General features: G+C 39.7%; 1 protein-coding gene across 2 annotated transcripts in view; it reads left to right on the top strand.

Annotated features, from left to right (window-relative positions):
• The window catches only part of PALLD (palladin, cytoskeletal associated protein), a 344882-nt gene that overhangs the window by 85972 nt on the left and 232490 nt on the right, over positions 1 to 26420 (top strand). The window lies entirely within an intron of this gene.

The following is a 26420-nucleotide window of genomic DNA, read 5'->3' on the forward strand; positions in this document are numbered from 1 at the left end:
AAACATCAATGTAAGAAAGACAAATTGATAAGTCGCCTCCCTCACGAACCTCGACCCTGGAACGAACCAGCAACCCCGGGCCTGTGCCCTGACCCGAAATGAACTGGTGACCTCTGGGTGTATGGGCCACGCTCAACCACCTGAGCCACACTGGCCAGGGCTATACCTGCATTTTTGATGGCATACTTTCTGATTATCATGTCATGTCATGTCATGTCATGTCATGTCATGTGAAAATTTTATATTTTATACAGAGAATGGAAATATAAGCCACAGTTTATCAAAATTAAAAAAATTTTGATAGTTTAGGAGTTTTAGATTTGCAATTTATTGGAAATATGTATGTTTTTAAAATAACTATCAAATTTGGAAAACAATCTAAAAAGTTTCTTTCACGTGATTTGTAATATTTCAAGGAATGTCAACTGTTGCATAGTGACTAATGAACCTTAAAGACTCTGAATTGATGGCACTCCCCTTAGTAGCTGATGGCCTCATTGTGGTGGTGTAGTCTGAGCTTTATGCTATTGTTTTCCATGCTAGTATTTCCTCTCAAATAGACAGGGAATTGAATCATTTTCAATGTATTAGCATGATTCACTCTTCTTCATAAATTTGATCATCAAATAAGCCAAGAGCCTATTCATTATTTCTACTTAAAAATGTATTGTGTTATTTTAATGAATTACTGCTTAAGTGACTTGAACTTCCTAAACAGCTCACTTCTTTATGTCAAAATAACTTCTATTGGAGATCAATTAGCTCATTGTACATACTCCTCAGCACACCCTATGGTGAAAGTAGAAATTCCAATTGTGTATTTGGAGGACAAGTTGGCAATGTTTACCAAAACTTAGAATCACATATTCTTTGACCCAACACTTTCACTTCTAGTAATTCATTCTATAGATAGACTCTCACAAATGAACAAAACTTTATGTACAAGGATGTTCCTTGAAACATTGTTTGTAACAAGGAAAAAAATGGAAACACTCTATTAATAGAGGACTAGTAAAGTTAGTTATGGATATCCATACTATGATATGTTATGTGGCTATTAAAAAATAAGTTAAGAATAATTTATATACATATATATGATATTTAAATTATATTTTAAATGAAAAAAAGTACACTGTAAAATAGTATATATAGTCCAGCCATAATTCATTTTATACATAATTATATTTATGTAGAAAATTTCTGGGCAGGCACAAATCATACTATTTACAGTTGCTACTTCTAGAGATTGGACTTCTACTTATAAATATTTGTATATTTTAATATTATTCCCTCCTCTTTTATAATAAAATGTTTTGTTTTTATAATAAAAATATTTAAAACTGCTGCTCAAAAACTATTTCTGTGACTTCTCATGCATAAATGACTACTTTCTTTAGACTCATCTTTTTAAAACATTAAATTAAAGGGTCTGCCCTAGAGAAATTTTGCTTGCAAATGACCTACACCATTCTTAACTATTCTCTTTTATTTTGAGCTTTGTTTCTTATTACTCTGTATTAATCTCATTCTTGTGACCAGAACTTTAGTACAAAAGTAAACCCAAAGTTTTGGGGGATTTCTTGAATAATGCCTTAGTTAGTAGAATAAAGTATCATGATAATTGGGTGATTAGAACTATTTGAGGTATTTTGTTCTGAAATCAGAGCAATCATTATTTTATAGGGGATATAAAGACATGTTAGCCTTTAAGTGGTTCTAATAGGGTCCAAGAGAGTAGGAGATTCTAGTCATCTCAGAAAAGACTGATGGGTATATTCTAGGGCACTTGCAAGAGTGTCTGCCTTAAAAAGGAAAAGGTAACTCATAAAGGATATAACACCTATGATGCAATGGCAGCTTTGCCTGGGGAGAGGGGAGCGAGCAGGCTTGCTCATGAGCAGTTATTAGCATACTTACCCAAATGATGCAAGGATATTAAGAAATCAGTGATTTATTACTATTTCCTTGTGTCTCAATGTTTTCTCTTCTGCAAGTTTGGATTTGCCATAGGCCTTTTAAAAAATAATCGTAGCCAGTTACAACATAGGCACCAAAAAATCTGCTTTTGATAAATCATTTATTTTAAAACAATGTGTCTGTAGTCTGACAGAATCAAAGAGGCTGAGTGGCTTGTTTCAGAGCAAAACTCTTCTTTCACTACTACAGTACAATTGATACACAATATTATATGAGTTTCAGGTGTGCAATCTAGCCATTTAACATTTATATACCTTACAAAGTGATCACCACAATAAGTCTAGTACCCATTTGTCACCATACAAAGTTATTACGAGGCTACTGACTATATTCCCTGTGCTGTACATTACATCCCTGTGACTTATTTAATTTATAGCTGGAGGTTTGTACCCATTTACCATTCCCCCACCTCCCTCTGCTCTAGCAACCATCAGTTTATTCTCTATATCTATGAGTCTGTTCCTGTTTTGTTTGTTCATTTGTTTAGTCTTTTAGAGTCCACAGATAAATGAAATCATGATATTTGCTCTTTGGGCATGAATGGCCTGCAGGTAACAAGACTAGCTGTTGATCACTTTGGTCCAGAAAACCTTTAGGGCATTAGCTCCATCCATATAGTTATTAAAAAGCAACGATTCTTAAACTTCACATGCATAAGAACACCATAAACAGCTAGTTAGAAAGAACCAGCCACCACTGTGTGATGCAGGACCACACTGAGAAACCTGCCTGAGAGCTGAGGTCTGCTCTGGAGAAAGGCTACAGGCACAAAGCCTTATCTCTTATTCCTTTCCTTGAGCAAGCCCAACCCTCTGCTTCCTGATTTGTAAAAATAGAAATAAAACGCATCGACTGGTAGACTGGTATGCTAACGTGCTTAGGTTAGCTCAAGTAATAGAGGTTTAACACGCGTACACATTAGGGGCTGTAAAAGAAAGCAAGGCCTCAGCAGTTGCCCAGCCTGGGTTGGAGAAGTGGGAATGCATTTCTTGCTGGAAAAGAATATGCCAGGGGCTCCACAGCCCAGCAGTAGCTCTCTCCTTGTGTTTCATGGTGCAACTTCTGCTTTCCATTGACCATCTTTCTGAGTCTCTCTACTTCGATGCCCTTCTGCCCTCTTTACTTTGTAACTGTGTGCCTCCCACTGAATCAAACCAAGACAGGAGGGGACAATCAGGTAGGGCAACCACAGCCTAGGATAGAGCCTGTAGATGTCAATGTTTGGGTCAGCAGTTGGTCTAAGCAGTTAGGGCAACACTGGTAGAGTCATAAGGTACAAAGCATAACAACTACGCATTGAAAACCCTTCAAAATGAGGTTTTGGAAGGGACGGATAGTTGTCAAAAGAGGACAGTGTACATGCCTGGCAAGCACATTGTAGGCCACTCATTCACTTGGCCACTCAACTATTTGTTGCATCTTTACTAGCACAGAGCCCCTGACCTCAAGGAGCTTAACAGGTACATAAACAAGCATCACCCACTGTGAACACTGCCGTAAGAGAAATGTGCCCGAGTCCATGGGAACCCAGAGGAGCAGGGACCCCAGAAGGCTTTCTGTAGGATGTGGATTTTGAGCCAGGCTCCACAATCAGGCTAAGTAAAGTGGGAAGGGAGCCCACATAGAAGTCCTACCAGGAGCGCAGGCACCAGGGCTTTACCCCAGTGTTGGCGGGGCTCCAGTAATGCTGCTCAGCCTGTCCTCACCTGTCTGCAGTGTACTCTGTGTCCAGACTCCTTTTCAGCCATTTCAGATGCTGTAAGGGAGATAAAAATACAAATTACCTTGAAAAGTAAGGGACTATTATTATCTAAGGAACTGCAGAAAAATGTGGTTCCTAGAGGGCAGCTTAGGGGAGAAATGTACCCAAATGAATTAAAACTATGCAGTGATATCCCAGGCATGGATTAACTACTCTAAATAGAAATCCTACTCCTATCAAGTCCACATTTATTTCTAATTTTGGCCTGATGTGGAGAATCCTTGAAAGAGCCTGTACAACCCAGTGCCATCTGGAAACGTCCAGTGTTTATTAACATTTTAATAGCCCAATTAAACATTCTTGGCCTGGCTAAGTTACAATTCAAAATGTCTCAGGATTTATTTTCCTGATTAAAAAAATACAGCAGTTTTTTTCTTTACCTAAGAATGTTTATCTAGGAATCTTTATATCCTGCAGTATTTTTAAGGCTATTGATTTGCTCTTGAGTAGTCTTGAAGAGGTGTAATCAAATCTCCTTCAGATGAAAATATGTCTGGTTAATTATAAAGGTATAATTTTATCAATAACATTTTATTTCACCTTATCAATAACTACAGGAAAGAACTATTCCTAAAAATACAAAAAACTATATTTCCAGTAAGTATGAATGTATTATCTGTCAATAACATTTTATTATATCATATCAATGATTACAAGAAAGAACTATTTTTCAAAATACAAAAAATCTACATCATAATTCTAAGTTTGTTCATTATGTTTTGCTCAGGACATTTCTTATTTTTATAGTAACCCTCAGTTTACAAGGGATTTTCACTAGGTGTAGGGACAGGGATTATTCCCTTTTTAAAAATGAGGCAAGTAAGTTTCAAAAAGTTAACTGACTTGCCCAGTGTTGTGTAGCTGATAAATTCAACCCTTCTCAAAATGTCCACAGAATGCAAAAAAAAAAAAAAAAAAAAAAAAGATCTATAGTCAAAGTAGTTTGGGAAATGTTGAAATAAACAAAGCTAAACAGTTGTTGTTTTTTTAATTGCAGACATTTCAGAGAAAGTTTATATGCTAATGTGCTTTGTAAATGTCCAACAAGAGAGAGAGAGTCTGCAGCATTTCCTAAACTCAGGTAAACATGAGATCTTTTATATCCAGAAGTATCTTATGGGATGAGCTATGAAACATAATCTGGTAAATTCTACCCTACATCAGACTCCTTGTTTTAACCCTCCCATAAGAATCTAGTTGGTGAGTTGTGATGAGTAACGATGAGAGGAAAATGTAACCGAGCCTGACTAGTGCTATAGTGATAGAGGGGTAGACAATAACCTCAGCGGCACTACAGACAACAAGAGGGACAAAGAGACACTGACAATCACAAGCAAATTTCTCTCTTGATCAAGAGTAGTCACAGGGACTGAGAGCAAACCATCCATCCATGATCTTTATTTTGTTGAGATCTAATTTAATTTAAACCAGGTAGGAACCCAATCAAAGAAGGTGTCTTGATTTACCTTAAGAAACAACCAAATTGCCTTGGCTGGCTCACTTGGTTGGGTGTCGTCCCGTGAACCAAAAGGTCGCCGGTTTGATTCCTGGGCACATGCCCGCGTTGTGGGCTCAATGCTCGATCCCTGGTAGGGGGTATGCAGGAGACAGCTGATCGATGTTTCGCTCTCACATAGATGTTTCTCTCTCTCTCCCTCTCTCCCTTCCCCTCTCTCTAAAAATCAATTTTTAAAAAGAAGAAACAACCAACTTCTAGATAAATCTCATACAAATCTTATAAATGGAAAACTTAGCATGGCCAGTTTAACAATAAGCTTAACAATCTGAAAAAAAATGACATAATAATGTCTGAATTTCAACATCTCTAGACATAACAAAAAAGGACAGTTACATTAGCAGACTAGCAATGCTTGATTAAGGCACAGAGAAATTGAAAGAACAAAGAGCATATTTGTATAAAGTGTAAGTTTATTATGTTGCAATAGGAATATTAAAAGGGCATGTGATTTAATAGTGAACAGGTTGAATAAAAGGCACTCCTCTGAGAATTCCTGTCATGAAGTACTGGAAAAAACTTTACTGGGAAAATGCTTGCTACCTAATAATGTCATTGGTGACTCATCTGAAATTCAGACATGGGCCTAATGAGGCTCTGAGAGAATGCCTGGCAGATTCAGTCCTATTCAGTGTTGCAAACAGGATAAGAAACCAAAGTTCTCAACTGATACAGTTTTCTACAACGTTCTGTTATTTTGCTTTGTGTTGTTTTTAACTGAAATCCTTGCAGTTGCATGCCTTCTGAAACAGAATTAGTTTTTGTTGAAAAGTGCTCCTCCAGTTCAAAATAATCTCACCTTTGCTTTCACTTGGGCCCTGTGTTCTCAGCAGAGATTCTTAAGCCTGGCTGCCCATTAGATTCATTTGGGAGATTTAACAAGTCCCCATGCCCAACGGCTGTCCTGGACTAGGCAGACAGAATCTCTGGGAATGGAATCTATATTTCTTAAAAGTTTGTTAGGTGATTCAAAATAGAAGTCAAAAGCCTCCAAACACTGTTGTTACATTCATGACTAGTGACTGAGTAGGCTGTCTAGTGTCTAATGAGTGATCCAAAAATTCAAAGAACTAAGCATGAAGAAAACATTCCCAGCCAACAGTTAGCATACAGTCAGTTGCTTGGGAACCAGCACATGGGACACCAGAAAACAGTCCAATGTTTGAGGCAAGGGACCCTGAGTGCTATAATAAATGTTAGTGAGGAGAATCCAAGAAAATGACCCACAGACTAGGCAAGGGAGCCTAAACCAAGGATGAGCAATGCAGAACTTTCTGGAGATGGGCTGGGTACATCTGGGAGCCCACAATGAGCATTTTTTCTCCACCTCGTCTCTGTAGCTGCTACCACCTACACTCTTAACACCACCTTTACCCCCCAAAATAACATAACATTGTTTTCTTCTCATAAAAAATTTAGATAGCATAAAGTATATAAAGGAGGAATTCCTGCCACCAGAGGAATTTACTGTTCATATTTTGGTTTTCAGACTTTTTGCTAAGCAAATATACATATAGGTTTTTATACATTTTTAAAAACATATATCTTTATTGATTTCAAAGAAAGGAAGGGAGAAGGAGAGAGAGGGATAGAAACATCAATGCTGAGAGAGTCATTGATCGGCTGCGAGCCCGCAACCTGGGCATGTGCCCTGACCGGGAATCGAACCCCGATCGCCTGGATCCTAGGTCGACGCTCAACCGCTGAGCCACGCCCGGCAGGGCCAAGGTTTTTATATATTTTTGAAAGTTTATTCACACTCAATATGAGTTTTTTTCCTGCAAAAATTAAATAACCAACTATGGAAGATTCTTATATTCCAAAGTTTTAATAATTATAGTAAAAGCGACAACTGATAATATTGATTGAGGCCAGGCACTGTTCTGAGTGCTTTGCATGTATTACTGGCACATTTAATTATGACAGATCTTTAAGGCTGATAAAATTATCATCTCCATGTTATAGCTGAGAAAGCAGGAAGTTTAAGTAACTTGTCCAGGGTGACAAAGCTAGCATAATCCAGTCGAGAGGCTGGGTCAAGTTGTCACCCATTTCTCTATAATACTAATGATTTGTGAATGTTATCAAAGAACTATCTTGGTTTCAAGAAACAGAGCAAAAGTAAAACATTATTATTAGGGTAAGAGAACCCAAGGACAAGGATGTCACTGAGCTTCAGAAACAAATGACGAGAAACCCTACACCCTCAGGATCCTACCGCTCTCTCTCCCTTGCTTCGCTGACATCTTCCTCTGTCTCCCAGGCCATGGGGTTGAAAATAGCCTCCCAAGTTTGCATGTTATAAGTCCTACCACTTGAAGAGTTGGCTCCTTCTCCAAATGTGTCCTCTCCACAATTCCAGAGAGGAAACTCTGTGGTCCATTTGGCCACATGCCCATCCTTAAGGTAACTTACTAGCTGTGGCCGTAGAGCAAGATCCCATTGCATCTATCAATACATGGTCTGGAAGGAGAGATCCTTGAGCAGACAACTAGGGGGTTCATTGCCGTGAGTAGCTACATGCTTTATAACTAAAGTTATAACTAAAATTGCACGATTTTTCAGAGGCATGAATCTGAAGCATACCCGTAGCAAGCCTCATCACTCATCTAATGAGCCCACATCTGCATCTCAAGATGGTTTCATCTCTCAAATGCTATAATGTTCATAAAGCACTATAGTGTTAGTCTTCATGAGCCTGAGACTTCAGGACTTATAGCAGCATGATATTGCTTCCCAAACAGACACAGATTCATGTCTGAAAATCCTTGAAATATAAGTGCTTCCTGAAGTGTCTTGAAGTAGCTAAGGAGGAATTACATAGTTTAATACACATCAAAATTTCTTTTAAAATTTTTCATTAGTGTTTCTCTTCTCCCCCGCCCCCACCCCAGTCCCTTCGTTCCCTTAGCCTTTCTCCCATATCCAGAGCTCTTTGGCTGTTGTTGGTATTGGTGTTGTTTTGGTTTCATTCATTTAGGTTTTTTCTGTGTCCAATTCACCTTAAAAGAATCACTGGCATTTTTTGGTATCTCTCATTTTTCTCCAACCACTACTCAGGTCAGTACAATAGCCATAGGGTAGTAGATGAGGAAGGGGAAAATCAAGAACTACTTCTTGCCTTACCAAGTTTTGTCTTCCTGAAATCAATACAGTGTTGTACAATGAAGGAGCCATCCGCACGAGGCACCCAGGGTTTGTTCCAGTCCACGCCTCAACACCCACTTCCTTCCTGTCTTCTGATGAGCTGAGTAAAATTCTTTCCAAGGCACTTGAGAGTAAAGCTGGGGACTCTGGACTAATCCTGAAGTTAAATATTCAGCAGCAAGACTGTCATATCTGTCTCCCATTTGCTAATACCTAGGGTTTAATCTTTAACCAGTTTGTGACCAATCCTGGAAGCAAATCCTGGAAGCTGTCTATGACTGAATGCTAGGTGACTCTGGCTGGACCCTTGGTCATCTGTGACCAGGCCCTTGCTGGTCTGGATCTGATAACAACATCAAACTGAGTATTTTCTAGTTGTCAGGTTTACTCTAAGAACTGTAGCCCAAGCTCTGCCACGTGACCTTGTTTCTCTGAGGATTGCCACAGTTGCCTCTTTCTCTTTCTTTTCTCTAATGAGCTCTGTCAACAATGAAAGTTCAGGTCATTCCACCAGTTTGTGGTGAAGTCTAAGCTTGTTCAAGAACTCTTGGCTATAAATCACTCCCCACTGACCTGAATTGGTCGCCTCTGATCCTATAAACTGTGTTCCATCATATCTTGGAAGTAGGACCCTTCTCTCTCTCCCTTTCCTGCTAATGTATGACAAAAAAAAACAGAGCACAAAAACAAAAGTCCCTCAACATCAAAATGACATCACTCTCAACTTCACATATATATTTTTCAGGACTATCAGATTATCTATATCTAAAGTTGAGGCCTGTGAAGTCTTATTCTATGACCTAGTCCAAATGACACATGCTGCAGGCTACATTTAGCTTCTAGCTTTTATCTATTTTGAAGTTTTGCCTTTCCAGCACCATTTCAACACACAGTTTCCTGGGACATGATCTAATGTTCTTTACAAATTTTTCTAGTTTCTGGTGGTACATGGCCTTTGCCAGTGGTTTCAAAGGCTGCTTGGTTCTTTATCCTGCTAGAAGAGTTCAGAGGATGTAGTTCCCATTAATGAAGTCAGATACATACACCAGCCCAAATACCCACCACCCACTTCTCCACTTCCTGAAACGGCTCAGTTTTGTAAAGAAATAAGGTGTCTGCTTTAGGCTGCTATAACAAATAACCATAGACTGGGTGGCTTAAGCAACAGATGTTTATTTCTTAGAGTTTTAGAGTCTGGAAGTTTAAGATCAGGGTTCAAGTGTGGTCATTTCCTACAGAGAACCCCTTCCTAGTTTGTAGACAGGTGTCTTTTTGCTGTGTCTTTCCTCACATGGAGCTGAGAACATAAAAGAGAGGAGGCAAGTGCTCTCCTTTCTCTTCTTATATGGACACTAATCCCATCATGAAGGTTGCACCTTTATGACCAAAGGCCCCATCTTCAAATGCCATCACATTGGGATTAGGTCAACATATGGATTTTAGAGGGGCACAAACATTCCACAGCTGTGTCTTTAAAATCTGGGTTAAAAAAAAAAAAGTGAACAGCCTATGATGTCTAAGACCATCTCTTCTAATTAAGGGAACTCAAATGCCACCATCTACATGTTGTGGTTCCCATGGTCCATCCAGACTCAGTACACAATTTCTCCCACAGTGGTAACTCTGATCCTAGAGAAATCTCCACGGTTTTATCTGATTTGAGGATGACACTCCAAGAACCATAAGGCTTGTGTCATGTTGACCTTCCACTCTTTTCCTCCATGTTTTCAATAGCTGAACAATGGTGAAAGCATTTCTTGGCTGCATTCTGTGTCATGATTTTATCCAAGGTGCAGCTGCGCATTATTCTTTGGGTCCAATATCCAAGGCATTTGCCCCCAAAATGTAAGCTGAATTAAACCAGATTGCCTTGCACCTGCTTTGAAGACTGTCTCAACATGGTAGCCCATCCAAGAGAAACAGAAATGTGTCACCCAAAATATCTTCATGAAGAAAATATTTTTCTGTTTTATTACAAGCTCTTAAGGGATAGAGTGGAGGGGTCTACATGGTGCTTCAGAGCTGAGCTCAGCTTTCTGGAAGTCTTCTCCTAGGGCCTTGGTGCCAAACAGCACAGTACATAATTACCCTTAGAGGAAGGAGGTGTGAAAGAAAGATGAATGCTTATACTTTAGGATTGGTGTCTCTGAAACCATGGAATTAAAAAAAGCTTTCTACACTATCCCCATATAGTATTCAGAATTACCAGGCTTATGTCATGAAGAAGTCCATCTTGCTCATGTAATTGCTGAAAGTTGTGCTTCTTGAATGTCTTTTCCTTGCCAGCTTCCTTTGGTAACAAGTGGGGAATAATGAAAATATTCTGAGATGTCATAACAGAAAAACTAATTTCTAATGGCACTCTGAAATGCATTGCCTGCATGTACATCTCTCAAACACCTATTTGTATCTGTCCTTCTCCGGTGACCAATTATCCTGGTTTTGATTAGGATGGAGGGGTTTCTTGAGACACAGGACACTCAATGCTGAAAGCAAGAAAGTTTAGGGCAAATCCTGTTGAGTTGGTCACTCTAGTTTCATGCCCAATATGAATAGAGACCCTGAAATATTGCTAAGAAATGTCTTGACTGAGGCACCACATGTTTTCAATGGCTGTGCTGAATTAAAGAGCATAGACCATAATTCTTTTCAGAACTCCCCCAGCCCAATATCCTGCCCCAGCCCTCATCTTTACCTACCCACATCATCTTTTGCTCATCTTTTGGATGTGTGTCAACACTCTCTACAGTTAATTGTGCTACATCCTGTATTCCAGATAACACTGCCAGAAATCGATGCAGGGTTTAGATTTTGGCCGCAAGGGTCTGGTTGTGAAACGTACATATTTATGTTTGAGAGGAAAGTGGTAGAGAGAAGAATCCTACCTCCTTTGGCTGGTTTGTGGAGTGAGCTCAGTACTACACTTTCAGATTTAAAGTAATTAGAAATAATGAGCCTCTGGGATTACCCCAAGTCTTCCAGGAGATAGAGAGTATGCCCCAAGTCATGCTGGCTATGAAGACTAGAACTCATTATGGATAAAAGTGGAAGAATTAGATTAAACTAATTCATGGGCATGAGTCCAAAGATCATTGAAAAACATGGTAGTGGTGCCACATAAATAACACATGGATCCAAAAGAGTCGTGCCAACATTGTGAGAAGAAACTTGATTCGTAGAGCTCCAATCCAGCTGCCCTCAAGACCTAATAGTGTTATTCTTCTGGTTTGTAGCTGGGAATCTATTTAAAGACTGGAGAATTTGGTTTCGGCTGTTCTTTCTCTGCTTAAGTCATGTCATAAGTAATGTCCATCAGATGTAAATCTGTCTGTGTGGATGGCGCCTTGACTCTAGCAGAGAATCTCCAGTCTAATGAAGAAAATGAAAAGTCTCTTTACCTCTTGGCTGGGTTCCTGCCTCTTGTTGTCTCTTTTTTTCTACCATGTAAGCATTACATTGGTCTTAATCATTTTTTCTTAAAAGCCCTGGACTTTACGATTATTAAAAAAGACACTGTGGACTCTGTTGCTCATTTTTTAAAAGTAATAATAGCAATAAATTAATGGGAGGCCCATGATAGTGACAGTGCTGCCCTAGGGAGAGCCCTGAAGCCCAAAACAACAGCCTCCAGACCAACAGAGGGAGAGAGCGTCTGCTCTGGCTGGCTGCTAGATGGGTTTTGCCAAAGATTTCTTCTTCTCTGGAAATTGCTCATATGTGTCTCATACATGTGTGAAGTAGCTTTCTCCAACTGGAAAACCATAAAGAAGCAATAAACAAATGGAACTCTGGTGAAAACCCCTTTAGAAGTATCATGCATGCTTTTTATTGCATGCACAATTGTTTATTAAATGGTCTCATTTTGCTTTTGCTCTTGTATAGTGAACTCTCATTGCTATCCACACTCCCAGATGTGGTTGGGCCCCTATGTTGTCCACTAACTTGGGTATATCTTTCACTATTTAAAAAAAAAAAATCATAAGAAAAGAACCAAATACTGAAAAAGGAGCCAAAAATACAATGAAATGAAATAAATCCTAATTAGAAAGGCTCGTCTTCTTTCCAAAAGCATGTGTTTCTCCACAGCCCTGCACGGTAGACCACATGAGTTGGGACTGCCATTTCAATGAGCCGCTTGAATTGTCCAAAACTGAATACATGAGTAAAAAGCAACAGCAGTGATATTGTCAATAGGCTGTAAGTATTTAAAACACGATGGCAGCAAGATTCTTCAAATGTGAGGAATAGCTGGAGCCAATAATCATGAGTGCATAGATATGACGAAGCTGATTAATTAGGGTAACGCGATGAAAGAAATAGGCTAAGAGAATGAAATAAACTGCTATATGTAGGGTCTGGTTCTCATTTCTTGCAATGCATGCCTCTTTTGAGTACTTTTCCCCTCATTCCTAGGGAAGATGCTAAGTTAAAAAAAAACAACAACTTTCATAAAACATTACTTTTAAAATTTATATAAAATACATTAAGGATAGAAATCATATTCTGTTTCAGTTTCACACACTTTTGATCCAAACATCATGAAAATAAATATATAATTTTTATTTTTTTAAAGCCCCATCGTGGCCTATACCACAAAGGGCTCGGATATCAGGAAAGGAAAAAATGATTTATCTTCATTACCATCTATCCACACATACTCTTGGCAATCATGAAGACATTCTCCTTACAGTTTCACAAGGAAAATAATAGAACTTGGGGTCTGAGTGTCAGGATCTGGCCTGAGTCCATTTAGTGGCAAAAGGAATTCTTGAGTACTGACATTACATTTCAACGGGGCACAAAGAGACTGGATTTACACTCCTTCTTGGATTAGGTTTTATTTTTATATTCATTCTCTCTAGATAATCAAAAGCAGCTCCACCAATGGCAGGTGGGACGTGTAGCAGTGTTAGTGATCCTCAGGATGAAATTCAGAGATGTCTGAGATGACATCTGAAAGACCAAGTGGCTGCACCCACCCCCACCCAGCCAAAGGGGGTGCTTGTGATTCCTCTCGCATTACCTTTGAGGTGTCAGTCACCACAGCGATGAATGTCGGTTGTTCTGAATCCCACCAGTGACTCACTCTGAAAAATACATCAATAGTTTTAAATAATCACTGCCTTGTGGTCAAACAGGGGAACAGTATTCCAGTCAATTTATGAGGTCTCTGCCTTCAAGTTATGGATGAAGAGTTTGTTGCTAGCTGGGGAAGATTATTTATGATGTGATTGTTAAAGAAGGAATGATGGCGTGACCATCCCCCCCCCCCCCCCCCCCCCGTCCTTGGGTTTTGATGAGTACCATAGTGTTTTTTTGCCTAGTCTTCATGTATTCCTTTTGGCTGTGAGTTTAAGCTGGGTTGTATTGCAAGGAGTCAACCTTAATTTTGTGACCAAAGAACCTAACCATGAATATCTTGCCTTCACTTTGTATATACCTCTCTAATCTGTTTTATTTTAAATCATGTGGAGAAGGGATTCTAATAACTACATACATCTTTTGAGATGGTTAAGGCTATTTTCATTTCAGTTCTAAAGATAAAAAATATCCACATTAGATCATTTTTAAAGAGTAAATTCTAAATTTGAAAAACATCCAAAATTCATCCAGAGTAGGGTGGTTAACAGAATTGAAAAAATAGTTTGTTGAGCTCATCCTTTTCATAAAAAAAAAAAAGAATTTACTTGCTTTTCTTTCAGTTGGGAAACTCCACTGTGGCTACTGGAGACGCAGGTTAGATAATGCATATAATTTTACAGATTTCATCACACTCTTCTCTCTTCTCTCTTCTCTCTCTTCTCTCCTCGTTTCTAACTGGAACCTTACATGGTATTTCTCAAGAGGCTGGTGAGTCCCTAACCATTTGCTTCAAAATCACCTGAGGGGACAGGTAGGCTGCCTGAGAAAAATCAGGATTACTGGGCCTTCCCGAATCTACCCAACCGGAATTTTTAACAGTGGCTCCAAGAATCTGAATGTTTAGCAAGCTTCCCAGGTAATTTTTAAGACCCTAAAATTTTGGGAATGACTGCTATGGGATGTCATAAAAGATTCTAGAACGAAAACTGTGTTGATATTGCTGATTGCTTGCCCCAAAGCAAGTTCTCCCCCATTCCTCAGGTAGTAGAACCCCTGAGTTTAGGCAAGTGCCCGGCTCCCAACCCCTGGCTGGGCCCATTGTACTAAGTAAGTCCAGACCACCACGGAGATGGATACAAACAGAAGTGCTACAGGCACCTTAAAAGACAGCTGACACATGCCCTTTGTCTTTCTTAACTGCTTCCTCCTTCCTGGATGAATAGGGACATGATGGATGACTGGCACTCAAGCAGCCACTTTCGAAATGAGGTCACTGATGCATTAGGGCAGGAGAGCAAATAGCAAGGTGGAAGGAGCCCTGAATCCCTGTCAATCATGATGCTGCTGTAACAGAACCAAACATTCTACCTAGTGTTACGTCCCTTTTACATGACCAAGAAATGTCTGTCTAGTGTAATTTGTAAGTCACTCATTTTTTACTTTTGTTTTGTTTTTAGCGGAGAGGTGGGTAGGGTAGATGTTATATGCGGCTGCACCAGTTCCTAAATGATACAGACACCAGGAGAAACAGTCTGCTTTCGCTTCCATAATCCTAGACCTGATCATTGCCTGCCGGTAGATGAGCTGACTTCTTAAGCAAGCAGTCCACTGTGGAGAAATGGGGATTGGAGACGGGTTCCCTCACTTTCGGATTCAGGGCATAAGCAGCTCCTGAGTCACCAGAGCAGGATGGGGGCTGATCCAGGGATGGGGGAATCCGCAACCTTGTGCCATCTGTCAGAGTTCAAGAAAGAGTATCGTGAGAGGACTAGGAGTGAACAGCACAGGAAGAGTCAGGCTCCCTGGGTCTGAAGAGGGCCCTCTCACTCATTTCTCGTGCTTTTCAGCAAGGTACCCAACTTATTCAAACTTTAGTGTCCTGTGCTATAAAATGAGGGTACTTCTATAACCAACCTTGCAAGGTCATTGTGGGAATTAAATGATATAAATAAAGTCTGGAATATCAATAATCACTTCTCTCAATAAAGGATAACTATTATGATTGTTACTAAAGCTATACAGGCCATACTCTTAGAGGTATTACAAGTAATCTGCAAGAATAGTATGTCAGTGCATCTCAAAAATCTTTCAGTTACACACCCATCCTGAAATAATTTTGAAAGGTCAGCCATTTTCAAATATTAGGAGGAGATACAGAAATCCCTTCTAAATATGGGAAATGTGCATGGCAGGGGGCCCATACTCACTTTGTTATGGTTTGGGGCTCTTCGATAATATCAGGGGTTAAACATGCTACTTGCCACCTCTGCCCAGCCATGAGAATGAGTTCTTTCCTCCAAGGTAAACACTGGCTACTAGGAACTAGGTATTTGTTTATTCCTGAGCTTCACTCCTGCTTGATATCTCAGCTGCCACATCTGTTAAGTTTTTATAAATCCTTGAATATGTTTCTTTCACATGGCTGTGCTTCAGGTTCATTATCGGATTTCTGGAAGGCAACAATAATTGTTATCAGACTCTTAATACAACATCCAACATATCTGGATGCTTAGTATACTATGTACAGTTTTTTATGAGGTGGATGCCCATCCATGACCAGGCCCTGACTGCTCCTTTCTTTTTGAGCAGCTACTATGTGTCAGGTCTGTGTTAGATGTTGACCTACAGATATGAACATGCTCATGGAGCCCACACTTCTGCATGAGAGTCGCTGGACACAAAGGCACAGCATATCTTTGATAGGTGGTGGGAAAGCAGAGTGCGATGATGGAAGAAGACCTTCTGAGGAGAGAGATGACTTAACACATTGTATGCGGGAAATGTATTTATACATTTTACGTTGACTGGTAGTAGAGCACGTGATAAAAACTACCTGCAAACAATGTTAAGAGCTAAGACTTGAAGGGTAGGTAGAAATAGATGGGAAAAGCGTTGATATGGGCCAGGAGCCAAAAGAAAACAAGCAGGCCCTGACCAGGTAGCTCAGTTGTTTAGAGAATTATCCCAACACTCCAAGGTTGTGGGTTTTATCTCTGGTCAGGGCCCATACAAGAATCAACCAATGAGTACATAAATAAGTAGAATAACAAATTGATGCCTCTCTCTCTCCTTCTCTCCCTCTCTCTCTCTCAAATGAACACTCCCCCCCCCAAAAAAAAAACAGAGGCAAAGAGAAAAGAAAAATAGAAAGAAAAATAGGAATGCAGAGGAAGATGGTGGTGGAGTTGGAGAAATAAGCAGCAGCCACATCAGGCATGTCCCATGGAGCATTTAAATGACTTTTGCTTTTAATCTAATCTCAATGGGCAGCCACATAATTGTTTTAAATAAGTTAATGACCTAACTCCATCTGCATGTTAAGATGATGACACCTGCTGTTGTGGGGATAACCAGTCAGGAGGCTCTTCTGTTGTCTGGGCTAGAAAGAATGGTGGCTTAGACTGGGCTGGCAACGGTAGAGTTAGAGAAGTTTGGGGTCGGCTATTTCCCACACTTTGGTGGGGCTCATCAATAAAACCATCTCAGCTCTATGGTGCCTTAACAGTGAAGGATGAGAGCGACTAAGGAATCTGTATAATTTATAACAAGCTCTGGGGTTACCTCACACATACACAATGTTTGAGAAGTCTGATTAGGATTGAACAGACACTTCTGAATCTTATTGCTAAGAGATTCCTTGAAAGAACAGAATCCAGGAGTCTGGGTTCACCCCAGGACTAGTCTTCTGAAAGCATTCAAAAACACCAGCTATAACTGTAACCAAAGTTAGTCTTAAACAAAAACATGTTGCTCCATAATGGAAAATATAGTTCTCCTGACCAACGATCAGCAGAATGTGCTCCTTAAGCTTTTCCAGTGATAGTGATGAGTTTGTGCAAATCCGTCCACACATTTTCTTGACTCATGGTGTAAATGTTCAAGACTAGCGGATAAAACACACAGCCTGCTGCCATGGAACAGAAATTAACTGAATCCGAGCCACAAACCACCCCAGCTCCAAGTTAACAGTGCAGTCAACAGGCTTGATTAATGATACTTAATTTTATTTATTCATTTTTTTTGCATTAATGGCCGTTCCAAAAAAAATTGTCCTCCTTGGGCAAAAAACCAGGGAACCCAACCAAAAAGATGTCTAAATTGTACTGCTTGATGAAAAAAGTAAGCCACAGAGTAATAAAGATAGTACAATGTTATGCCATGGTCAGATTTGCATTTGCTAGATAACTCTGGGGCCATGTGGAAGCTGGCTCAGGGGACAGGGCCTGGCACAAGCACACACCAAACCCAGGCTGGGCAACCTTCCTGCACACCATGACCGTCTCCCATCTCAGGAACAGGCGGCACCCTTGTTAAGAGAGGAGTCCAGACTTTAGGTGCACGCCCTGACTAACTTGTGGATACAGAATTTTGGTCATAATGAAATGACATGGTGTGTGCAAAAGCTATAGGTAATAAGAACTCAGTAAATATTATTTCCCTCCCACCTCTTTTTAAATAAAGTAATATAATATTCTACACTAGTGATTCTCAAAATACATTTTGAAGTTCATTTCCATCAAAGCATTGAGGATACTGCTCTCACATACAAATCCCTGGTCCCTGCCCTGACCCTCTGGAGACAAGTGGTGGGGCCCGGGAATCTGCATTTTACACAGACCCGTTCGATTCTGATGCACACAACTTGAGAACCACATTTCAGACTAGCAGATAAAACTTAACTATTCTGCAGCTGTTTCAAATGCATATGGGTTTGTTTTGTTTTGTTTTTTTTCTATTCCCCGGCCATTGATCAACCTCTGAAAGTGTAGGCCTGGGCCTTCCATCACATAATCCAGCAGAGGCTGGATTCAATAAACAATGAATAAACAGTTGATTGATCGAATGGCATGCAAATCACATCCTAACATGCAACTTCTCTCATCGTTAATGAAAATATTCAAGACTTGTAGTTTATCCACTGTTGTCATCGTCCTACAGGTCCTTATCTGAAGCTTATTTCTGAGGAGAGGGAGGAAGTCCCCAGCCTCTAGGTAGCGAGCTGTGAAACCCACACACCTGCGATAAACACCCCAACACAAACCAGAAGGAGAAAGGCAGGCCCGTGGCTCCAATTTTCGACTCCTTAGCCTCTACCTTCCACCCTCCACCCCAGGCCTGATATTCTGGTACTAGAACCTTTTCTCTTGTTTACTCACTTTATGCTTTCCTGTTTATGGAAACATGCCTTTTTATCTGGAGCTCAGGTCCAAGTTTAGCATTTGTGCAAAGACTGTATTTCCACACTTCCTTCTTTGGGTGTGCAAATCCCTCTCCCACGTGTGTGAGAATCCCATAACAAGTGGTGAAAGGTAGGGCTCTTTTCCCCACTTGCTAACCTCTCTCTTGGCAAGTGTGACCCCAGGGGTCCATCATTTCATTAAGTGGCAGGTGAGCTGCCTGGGCTGTGAATTCCAGTGACCTGTGACCCACCTTTGCTTCTCAGAAGCTTCTCGTCCTGATTGTATGTAGGGACAAGAGGCTGTGTGGATCTACCATGAAAGCCTTGTGCAGGCAAAAGAGGGCGATTCCTCAGGTCTGCAAACACATGCTTCATCCATTTGACTTATATGGGCACCCTAGGGCTTTTATTTGGGCCAAAGAGTGGAAGCCAAGCTTTCATTGTAAACAGATGGTGCTGCTAACAAAAAAAAATTAAAAATCCTTCCAGTCACTCTCCCACACTAGAGACCCGAAGAAAGATTCTGCTTTAAAAGCAAACAAACAAAACTATCACACACTCTCTCCTCATACTCCATAGGCTCTAGGTTAACACACACACACACACTCTCTCTCTCTTTCTCTCTCTCTCTCTCTCTCACACACAAACAGACAAAAGCTGGTCTCCATTCCTGCCTTTCTCCCTACTTCCCCATCCTCTCCCCATGCCAAATTCAACATTCCTTTGGTGTAGATACTATAAATATAAAATGAATAAACTCAATCCCAAATCACGAGGGGGCTTTTCTTTGCATGACCACAACATAAGCATTTGTCCATCATTTGGGGATTTTTATGAAGCCTCTAAGAATGTTCAGAATTTCAGTCTTGCTCAAACAATGTCTTGCTTGTCGGCGTGATTCAGATGTTGAATCTTGGGACAACTCGGGAATTTCTGGTTAGAAGAAAACATAATCCTGAGGTGTCTCAATGCGAAAGATTTCCACGTATTTCCCCCCTTTGCCTTCTTTCTCTCAGCTCAGAAAGAGAAATGTGGACATTCTAATGTTTCCTTTAACATGAAGCCATTTGAAGTTGATCGTAATCACCCTGTCCCTAACACCAAAAGGAAAGTAACATTATCAGGCAGTAACTAGGTCCTGACTTGAATTTCTCCATTAGGTAGCATTTTGTTCCATAACCACTTTATGCTTTTAAATCTGAATATCATTGATAACAATCTCCTGACAGATCATCTGGATTCCTGAGATGTCCGTTTTGACACTGAGGCTTCTCTGGTCACAGTGCCTGGGGGCAGGACCACACTCAAACTGTCTGAGAGAGATGCGGATCTCTTTTATTATTAATGTTTCCCCAGAAAAGCAGATTCGGTGATTTCCCTAAGTAAACTCTAGTGTTTCAACAATGTTAGCATTTTCAGAAGAGAGTTAAACCTACTTTACTTATTATTTTTTGAAACTCTGTCCTTTGGGCCATAGAAAACGTTTCTCTTCACATCAAAGTCTTTTCATAGTGCACCAGAAAGCTGAATTGTCTACTTGTGTAAGAAATCTTGAGGAAATAATTTCTTGGGAAGCCTTACTCCAATCTCTCCCAGCTGTTTAATGGGGATACCTGCTCTCAAACTTGGTATTATTGGGAGCATTATTGGGAGATCGTGTGTCATACTGACCAAGTAGAATATCATTTGTATCACTACTGAAATAATCATTCTAAAGCTGAATCTGGAAGTAGTTGCTTAAATTTACCCTATTATAGAAATCACAGGGACTCCTAAAAAAAAATGCTGTAAATACAAGCCTAAACAATAGATACATTTTGTTCATGAAATAGTGTGAAAGCAAACTAGGCGTTAGGATTTCACAGAGCACCAGGAAAAATATTCTCTCTGAAGATGGAGGACTCACTTGAGAGCAATATCAAAAAGCGATGTCCATTGCTTTGCAACAATGCCTGGCACAGGAACCAGGTGAGCAAGGATGGAGGCAGTGAACTACATCGCAGAATGAGATCCTGTATGTAGAGACACATGCAGATCAAGGTGATTCAGAAAGCCTGAGTGTGAAAGAAGAGACATACCAGGCAAAGGGAACTGAAAATAAAGTAAGGTTGTGACCTTATTATCAGATAAGGAGGAATTTAAACCAACAGATAAATTAAAAAAAGGATACTTGTAATGTTAAATGATAAAACTCAAAATGAAGCTATAACTATTATGAATACATAATCACTAAGTAACATACAGCTAGCTGTCTTATAAAGCAGAAATTACAGAAGAATAATATAAAGCAAGGGAAAATATATAGAAATGAAAACTCTCTCAGTCCATGACAAGTCAAGATAAAATAGCTGAAGTATAAAGAAGACATAAATAACACAATTAATAATGAGATATATATTATTCAACTCTATACCCTGAAAGTATAGACAGCCACATGTTTTCAAGTAGCCAAGAGACATACATGAAAATTGACTATAAATTAGGCCACAAAGAAAAAGTCAATAAATTTCAAAAGATAGAAATGTTGCACACAACATTTGATCACAATGCAATAAAACAAAAATGTTTTATATCAAAATCTCAACTAGGAATATCAATGCAAAAATTCTAATTAAAATATTAGCAAATATTATCAACCAGCACATTTTTAAAAAATTTCTATGATCCAATATAACTTATTTCAGGAATGCAAGGGCAGTTCATTGTTAAGGAATTTATCATATTCCATCAAATTAATAGATCTAAGGAGGAAAATCATGTGGTCATTTCTAAAAATACTTAAAAAAAAAAAAAGCATTTGGACAAAAGCCAATAGTCATATTTGACCCAAGAAAAAAGTCCTCAATAAAATGATGATAACAATATTTTCTTTGCATAATAAAATATATCATTCCCAGGCCAAAGTCCATACCATGCCTATTGGGGAAACACTGGAGGTTTTGCCACTAAAATCAAACATAAGGCAAGAACACCCACTATCATTACTGTTATTTATCATTGTACTAGACCTAATAGATAATGAAATTAGAAAAAAAAATGTATAAAAATCTGAAAGCAGAAAGTTAATCTTTATTTTCAGATATTATTACATGGTTAGAAGTAAAAGATACTTGAGAACTATCTATAAACAATAAGATAATTTAGTAAAATAAAATGGTACAAAATGAATACACAGTAATTATTTCATTATATCCAGCAAGGAAATGTGATGAAAAAAAGACCCCGTTTAAATAGCAATACAAAGATAAAATAGTTAGGAATGAATGCAACAATAAATCTGCAAGACACTTACGAAGAAAACTGTAGAACATTCCTGAAGGCCACAAAATAAGATTTAAACAAATGAAGAGATCTACCTTTTTCTTGGCTAGGAAAACTTGACAACATTAAGATGTTGATCCTTCATTAATTATCTAAATTTAATTCTAATTTTAAAAATAGTAATAGGGATTTCTGTTGTTATTATTGTTTATTTACTCTGACATTCATAAGGAAAAACAGGAAACTCTCAGAGAGAAGAGCAATGAAAGAATTAGGCCAACAAGTTATTAACATTAAAAGCCTCAAAAATTAAAACAGTGTAGTAGAGGTACTTAAACTAAGAGATCAACCAAGGAAACAAGAAAATGTCCAGAAATAGACCCAACTCTATACAGGAAGTTAATACATGTTAAAAATGGCATCTCAAAACAGCAGATAAAAGACTGCTGTTATAAAGTGGTAGTATGCCAACTCACAGGCAACAGAAGCAAAAACAGACAAACGGGACTACAGAAAACTTGGAAAACTGTGCATCAAAATCCAGAGTGAAAAGCCAATCTAAGGATTTGAAGAAAATATTTGCAAATCATATATCTGATAAGGAGGTAATACCATAATATATACATGATTCTTACAACCCAACAACAAAACCCAAAAATAACCCAATTAAAAAATGGGCAAAGGACTTAAATATACATTTCTCCAAAGACGATATTCAAGAGGACAACAAGCATATGAAAAGATGTTTAACACCACTAATCATTAGAGAAATTCAAATCAAAAGCACAATGGAATATCATTTCACACCCATTAGGATAGCCACTATCAAAAAAACAAACCAAAACAACAACAACAAAAACAGAAAATAAAAAGTGTTGGCAAGGATGTAGAGAAATTGGAACCCATGTGCACTATTGGTGGGAATGTAAAATGGTGCAGCTGCTATAGAAAACAGCATAGAGATTCCTCAGCAAAATAAAAAATAGACATATCATGTAATGCATCAGTACCACTTCTGCATATACACCCAAAATATTTTAAAGTAGGATCTCATATAGATATTTGGTCACCCATTTTCATAGCAGCGTTATTCACAATAGTCAAGAGGTATAAGCAATTCAGATGTCCATCCACAGATGAAGGGATAAAGGAAATATGGTATATTTCCTCCATACAATGGGGGATTATTCAGAAGAAAATCCTGTCAGGTGCCACAACACGGAGGGATCTTGATGATAAATTTTATGTTATGTATTTTTAAAAATTTTTTTAAAAAAAGTGTTCATGGGGTAAGTGGATCATTAATTGGAACAAAACAAAGCAGGATACATACCTTAATGCCTTATAAACTAAACAAGGGTTAAATACAAATGGACCAAATATTTAAATGTAAAAAAATTAAATCTCAAGAGCATATGGTATAGGAAAGGCATTTCTATATACTTTTGATAAATTCAGAGACTTTTGCACATCCACAGAATACCATAAGCATAGTCAAAAACCAAATAACAAAATGAGAAAACAACCTGTAGCTCATAATACAAAGGGATAATTATATTAATATATATGGAGTTTCAAGAACTCTATAAAGAAAAAGGTCAAGAACCCAGTAGAATATGGGGAAAGTAAATAAACAGAGAGGCCACAACAAAGTAAATAGAACTGGCCCTTAAACATATAAAAATGTTGCTCCACCTCACTCAGTATCAGAGAAATACAAGTCAGACTATCCTGAGACATCATTTTCACCTATCAGATTGGCAGACACCCAGAAATTTGATTGCACACTCTGTTGGCAAGGCCTGGGGGGAAGCAAGCACTAGCCAGCATTGTTAGTGGGAGTGTCAATGGGTTTAGCCCTTTGAAGGGCAGTTTGGCTATATCTATCAAAATTAGAAACGCAGAATCCAGGAATCCCACTGTGGAATTAATGCCATAGACATACTTACACACGTGTAAAATGTTATATGTGGAAATTTGTAACATGAATAGCACAATATTGGAAAGAACCCAAACGTCTATCAGTGGGGTTCTGATTAAATAAACTGTGGTGCATTTATCCAAGGAAATGGATATAGTTCTACATATAGTATTTTTAAGAAATAAAGAAGAGCAAGAATTTATATTTGCAGGTACATGTCTAAAGTAACCTGGAAATCTGCAGAAAACACTCATATCAGCGGTTACCTTCGAGGAGATATACGGACTAGGCCTATGGGAAAGAGTGGTAGGAAGGGGGCTGCAGTGTATATATACCTCTATTTATTTAAACTATGTGAATGTGTCACTTATTCAAAACGTTCAGTTATACAAACACAAAGGCTGCTGTCATGGTCTTCAGACAGAAAGACCCTAATTCAGTAGTTCTGAGTAGGGCCCAGGAAATCTGCATTTTCAGCAAGCTCCCCTCTTCACCCTCTGAGATGAGTGCCCCATAGACCACACACATTGTCACCCGCTCCCTCTCCTGACCCAAGAAACTCTACAGGATATTCAGTATTGGGATAGTTCTCAATTTGGAGCACAAATTGAGTATTTGGAGCACAAGCAAATGGACAGGACATAGAAACAAAAAGCAGAGTTTCCAGGAACATTTGGATGCCCCGATAGCTGCCACCCAAAAGGTCTCCCCGCGTAAACGATGTTGAAGGACGGCAGAAACTTCATTTATCCCTTTAGTCTCATCTGCACAAGCAAACAGGCCCACTGAAGGGAGTGTCATCTTTGACTAAGACGTTTGATATGTTGGATATCTCAACTAAGTTTCACACTTCAAAAATGTTCACAGTTTTAGCAAAGGTAGTTGAAGGGGCTGCTCAGGTTTCTGTGCTCATGATGACCATCACATACTGAACCCCTGGCCCCAATTTTTCCTTCTGCTTTTGCCTGGGCATTTTAATCAATAAAATGTTTCTGCTAATTCGCAGAGGAAAGATTGTTCTAACACGCCTTCCTGGAGATGAGAAAGGTGGTTAGGATCTGAAATGTATCTTAGGGAGACCCACCCAACAAGGCCACCCTGAAAAACAGTGATGCCTTTCAGATGAACCAAAGTACTTGACTCTGCTATCTGGTGAGTCTAGTAAAACTCTACAAATGAAGCGCAGAGTTACAAAATAAAAGGACCTAATGGCATACAAGAAGAGACTGCACCTGCCAAACTCAGAGTATTTTCACTTAAAAAGCCAAACTCATCCTTACCAACTTTACATTGAATCCCCAAAGAAAGGGGGGGGGGATTTAATAACAGAAAAAAATCGAATATTTCATGATCCACCACTTCTCTTCAGGATGAAAAAAAATGAACTAAAGATAGATATATAGTAAACTCTCAACATTTCATTTTCATTTCAAAAAATTATTTTACACTCTCTCTATTTTGGACCTCCCAACATAGTTCTATTTCTGGAACACACGTTCTGGTATGGTTCCTGATTGACCTCAAGAATGTGTCATGCCTCTGACATTTTATATGCTACATTAAAATTAATAGCTTCATTGGGTCCCTTATGAGTCTCTTCTTTAAGTTTCCAAATACAATCCCGGGTTTCTGTTTCCCAGGCTGACCATTGGCAAGCAGTGCTGTGACTCCAAGACAGTGAACAATGGAAGGTGTGGAATGACCTTTCAAAATGCTCAAAAATTAGGTCCTGTCTGCTAATTAGTTACAGTTAGCAAGCAGGCGAGTCTTTGTTAAATGGTCGGTCCTGTTTCTCACATTGTTTCTGCATCATACCTGCGCGGTCACTGAGCCACTATGACATAACGCTAAGTGCGCCCGTTCGTCTCCCAGCGAGTCGCAGTCTTGGGTCTCTTCCTAGATGCTGGTGGAAAGACTTGATTAATCGCAAACTTAATCATGTTCAACATTAAAAAAAGAACAAAAACCAGATTTATGCTTGGCATTCCTTTCCCTGGGGGCTTCGTGTGTAATGTGGTAATTAATGTACAGCTTTGCAGTAAGGCAGCCCCAGGGAAGCGACGTAATTCACGAGAAGTAATGGGGATGGAGAGTGTCACTGAAAGAGACCCCGCTGGGGAGGGTGTACACGGAAGGTGAAGATGGGCACTTATTTCTTTTATAACGTGCACACTCACTGCTGGTCTCCGCCTGGGTTTCCCCCCAAGGTCGACTCCACGCGCGGAAGGTCTTTGAAGAAATGCTCAGGCCCCAGGCGCCCGGGCTTTGGGAAGCGTGGGCGGCACTAGCCTATGTCCTTCTCGGCGGGCGAGCGCAATTCCGCAAAGCAGAAGCCTCTTAAGCGTGATAAGAGCTGGGCGCGCGGGCAGCGGGTCTCCCTCGGCCCCCTCTCTGTTATTCCTGGCAGTCGGCGGCCGTCCCCCCAGGACACACCCTCGCCCCTCCCCCGCGGCCCCTCCCCGCAGCCCCGCGCGCACGAGGCCCCTGGCGGCCGGCGGGACGCGGCGCACTCGGGGCGGCTGCAGCGGGGCCGCCTGCGCTGCCGGCCGCCAGGAGGCTTCCCGGGAGCCCGCGG

The sequence above is a fragment of the Miniopterus natalensis genome, chromosome 4 (genome assembly GCF_054644295.1).
Source record: "Miniopterus natalensis isolate mMinNat1 chromosome 4, mMinNat1.hap1, whole genome shotgun sequence".
Taxonomy (NCBI): domain Eukaryota; kingdom Metazoa; phylum Chordata; class Mammalia; order Chiroptera; family Miniopteridae; genus Miniopterus; species Miniopterus natalensis.